The following is a 4,727-nucleotide window of genomic DNA, read 5'->3' as shown; positions in this document are numbered from 1 at the left end:
TGCAAATCAATCCTTCTGCGATGCCACAGCGGGAAAACGTCCGAACCTTTCCCAAATATTCTCCTGATCCAAGCATCCAGACCTCCACCTTTCCCTCCCTCCATCCATTCATCTAGTTTTCCTTTCAAGCATCCATTTATCATCTCAAGCATCCTGTCTTTACTCACAATCAGTCAGTATATAAGTGAATTATCTGTGCGTGTGTGTACGCCATACGTCCTTCATCTGCTCTGTACCACATAAACTTTAACCTTTCATGAAAACTTCAAGCGCTAATGATCACTCGCTCATCAGTGGAGCATCCTGTAGGTGTGAAACAGCAAATGCTAATGAAAAACTACGACACGCTAACGGCGGAAAGCCTGTCCGCTCGTCCCACTCAGCCTCCTCCCGTACGCCGCTAATCGGAGGATCGGGAACGTCGTTAACGGCTAATAAAGAAGGAAGCGCGGTAAATAAATCGCTCTCGGGCCGGTGTGGGAGCTCCACGTTCTTCAGGAACACGCCGTCTCGTATTAATCACATGCTCAGGACATTAATCCCACGTCACTGAGACCGGCGTGTTAGCAGTTCATTTCTTACCGCTAAATCGCTGCGTTCCGAAAGCTTCCTCACGGACAAGGGGGATGGGATCTTTTTTTTTTTTTTTTTTTAATCTAATTTAATATTTCTGTCTTTCATTAGAGTACACAGTGAGAACTGCGCGCACACACACACACACACGCACACACACACACACATTTAACCTTACTGTCGGCACATTTTATATTGCTATAATCATTAAATTGCAGGGAAATGAAATAAAGCCAATTTTACATGCTGCAATCTGCAGCTCAGCGTTTTTCCTAACGTCGTTATGAGGCTCCCAATTAGCGCCGTTATCAACTTTATACAGCGTTTAATATTTTAAAATAAAGTTTATTAGAACACTCGGCCGCTCGAACAACGTCCACATCATTGATCACCCCAACGCACTGCACCCGGGTTCCTCGGGGCTCCTCTCCTCAGTGGTTAAAAGTTCTATAAAGTTCTACGCGAGACGCAGCACAAGGAAGCCGCGTTCAGGTACGTTCTTCTCAGGAGATCTTTTACATAGAACATGTCAAGATCGGTGTCGGTGTCATAGTGGATCAAACTAAGGAAGAAACTTGAACCGACAGAAGAACAGATGATTTAATTTGCTCCTGGTTTAGACCATCTGTAGATCCATCAAGCTATCTTTCTAACCATCTCGTAATACTTAATGATCCTGGCCTTTGGGTTTTTTTCCTACATCCATCTGTCCCTTTATCAGTCCTTTTAATGACCCATCCATCCATTCATCTATCAATCTATCTATCCATATATATATATAAACTATGGGCTTTCAAAATGAATATGTTAATAACCTCCTCCTCGTCTCCTCCCTCACACCAGCCATGACTCGACCATCTCGATAACCTCCTCCTCGTCTCCTCCCTCACACCAGCCATGACTCGACCATCTCGATAACCTCCTCCTCGTCTCCTCCCTCACACCAGCCATGACTCGACCATCTCGATAACCTCCTCCTCGTCTCCTCCCTCACACCAGCCATGACTCGACCATCTCGATAACCTCCTCCTCGTCTCCTCCCTCACACCAGCCATGACTCGACCATCTCGATAACCTCCTCCTCGTCTCCTTTCTCACACCAGCCATGACTCGACCATCTCGATAACCTCCTCCTCGTCTCCTCCCTCACACCAGCCATGACTCGACCATCTCGATAACCTCCTCCTCGTCTCCTCCCTCACACCAGCCATGACTCGACCATCTCGATAACCTCCTCCTCGTCTCCTCCCTCACACCAGCCATGACTCGACCATCTCGATAACCTCCTCCTCGTCTCCTCCCTCACACCAGCCATGACTCGACCATCTCGATAACCTCCTCCTCGTCTCCTTTCTCACACCAGCCATGACTCGACCATCTCGATAACCTCCTCCTCGTCTCCTCCCTCACACCAGCCATGACTCGACCATCTCGATAACCTCCTTCTTGTCTCCTCCCTCACACCAGCCATGACTCGACCATCTCGATAACCTCCTCCTCGTCTCCTCCCTCACACCAGCCATGACTCGACCATCTCGATAACCTCCTCCTCGTCTCCTCCCCCACACCAGCCATGACTCGTCTCACAGGTAAAGTGCAGGTTCATTTGTTTATTTGTTACTTTATATTATGCACTAATTATTGTTATTTGTTTCAGACACATTAACGTCAATAATCTGTTTTTAATTATGAATAGATTTGGTTGTGTGTGAGATTCCATTATTTCCTACTTGTAAAAATTTGCTTTGCATTTCGTGTAACGTAAATGTTCCTTTCAAATATTCACAAGAGTTTAGTGTTCGTGCTCTATGTCGAGTTTGGCTTCACGAGTAATAAACATACATCTGCATAAAGCATCAATATTCGTCCATGCGCATGTTGATTAGAGTAGAAAAGTATCAAGATAAAAATGTGCGATTGAGTTGCGATTAATCACGAGTTCAGATTTAACTCATACAGAGAGAGAGAGAGAGAGAGAGAGAGAGAGAGAGATGTTCAAAAACGAGAGGAATGGAGTGTTACATCAGAAATCCCCGACCCCAACAATCGTCTATCTAAATCGAGATGGTTTGAGAGGAGTTTCTACCAGAGAGTGAAGGAAAAGCAGCCAACAAGCACTCAACACCTCTGAGAACTCCTGAAGATAATTGGAAAACCATTCCACTTGACGATCTCAGGACTCTGATGTGAGAAGGCCACAAGTTTGGGAAGCAGTCATCAACGCTAACATTTCAGACGATCGAAAATATTAAACATTGTGTTATTTTTCTGTTTACTACATAATTCCATACGTATTATTTCATAGTTGTGTTCTTTCATGCCTGTTGTGTATCTCTAAATATTCATATAACCATTCATCCTTTCATCCATCCATCATTTTCTAAATCCAATCCTCTAGGTGCCCCTCAATTCATCCAGTCTTCTATATTCTTCTCCAGCCATCCATCAATTTATTCTTTCTAGTATCCAGCTATATTAATCTGTCCCTCCATGCATCCATCTCTCTATCTGTCTGTCCATCCATAAATCCTTCCAAGCAACCAGCTCTTTATCTGTCCTGTCCTCCATCCAACTGTTCCTCCATGCATCCAATCTTCTATACAGTATATCTGACTGTTCCTCCGTCTATTCATTTATTCTTCCCTCTACATTCCTTCAGTCCATCCATGCATTCACCTGCCTCTGGACCACTTTACGCAACCAGAGCTTTTTGTCCTACTTCCTCCTATCAGTCCATTCAATCCTTTCAATGATGCAACCGATGATATATCTCTCCAACCATCCATCCATTCATTCTAGCCATTGTTCCAAGCTCCTATTTCTCTCTCCTTCCATCCATCAAGTCCTCTATATATTTGTCCACCGGTCTCCATTTTTTTAAGCATCTAGTTCTTCATACATTTATCCATCTGTCATTTCAAGCATCCAGTCTTCTGACCTTCCATTCATCCCTTTATCTGTACTTTACCATTCATTCACCTGTCTGCCAATCTGTCCTCCTCTTTTTTCATCTATCCATCCATCCATCTATCAAAACCATCCGTGCCACCTCTATTCATCCATCTTTATCTCATCTCCATCTCTGCTGTAAGAAAAGAAATAAATGAATTGCAGATTTGAATCCACAGTCTGCACGGTGGAGATGATTAACGCCGAGAGTAGGAGTCAGACGTGGCTACACTTTTCCCATCGCTACCTTCTCCACTGTTCCTACTGCACCGCCCAAACCCGTTGAGGTTCTGCTGAGATTCTGATGGAAACGTCGTGGCTCAGTGGAGCTCACATCAGCCTGATTGAACATTGTTACGAGTTTAAGAAGGAAACCAGATCAAATGTTTAAGGAAGAAATGGAAAGAATCCTTCCAACCATTCAGGCATTCAATATTCTGTCCATCAAGCCTTCACTCATTTCAAGCTTCTGTCCTTCTATCCAGAATCCAGAGGTTTTATTACCATGTGCCCTCACCCACAGGTGCTCCAATGTCAGAAAGAAAAAAGTATATATACATGATGTACAGTCAGGGTGATGTATGCAGATCTTATATACAGATATGGTCAAGAGGGAAGTACCACTCCATCCATCCATCCATCCATCCATCCATCCATCCATCCATCCATCCCCCCTATATAGGACTATATATTCATTTTTCTTTTTATAACTCTGTCCATTCATCCTCTGTGCCAATCTATCCCTCTCTTTATAATCTATCCATCCATCCATCCTTCCATCCACCTACCCACTTACCTACCTACCCATCCATCCATCCATTCCTCTATCTATCCATCCATCCATCCCCCCATATAGGACTATATATTCATCTTTTTTTATAACTCTGTCCATTCAGCCTCTGTGCCAATCTATCCTTCTCTTTGTAATCCATCCATCCATCCATTCACCTTTTCATCCATCCATCCATCCATCCACCCACCCACCGACTCATCCATCCATCATCCATCTGTCCCTCCAATCAACCTTCTCATCAAAACCGTCTATCCAGTTATATACAGGATTAAAATATAAAACTAAAAATAAACTTTATTCTCTGCTAATTGTGATCTTCCTTCATTATTTCCTCTCACCAGAATTCCAGAGTTTGAGCTCGGAAACGGCAGAACGTTCCGGATTTACCTCACTTTAAGGTGAATAACTGTGC

Source organism: Silurus aristotelis (genome assembly GCF_946808225.1).
Source record: "Silurus aristotelis genome assembly, chromosome: 27".
Classification (NCBI taxonomy): domain Eukaryota; kingdom Metazoa; phylum Chordata; class Actinopteri; order Siluriformes; family Siluridae; genus Silurus; species Silurus aristotelis.
Note: the sequence above shows the minus strand (reverse complement) of the source record.